Source organism: Cherax quadricarinatus, chromosome 60 (genome assembly GCF_038502225.1).
Source record: "Cherax quadricarinatus isolate ZL_2023a chromosome 60, ASM3850222v1, whole genome shotgun sequence".
NCBI lineage: Eukaryota > Metazoa > Arthropoda > Malacostraca > Decapoda > Parastacidae > Cherax > Cherax quadricarinatus.
The window spans coordinates 18,016,350-18,016,574 of NC_091351.1; positions in this window are offsets into that span (position 1 = coordinate 18,016,350).

Genomic DNA, 225 nt, shown 5'->3' on the forward strand with positions numbered 1-225 from the left:
TTTTTTTAATTAAATCCTCATGCAACTTCCTAGCCTTTTCGCTTATGATCGCTTGAGAGACGCTATCTCCTGCTAGCTGTTTTTCATTTATCCACACCAATAAGAGTCTCTCAACATCTTCCATCACTTGCGATCTCTGTTTCGAAAACACAGTTAAACCTTTGGCAAGAACAGCTTCCTTGATTGCCTTTCTGTTGCCCACAATAGTAACGATGGTTGATTGGG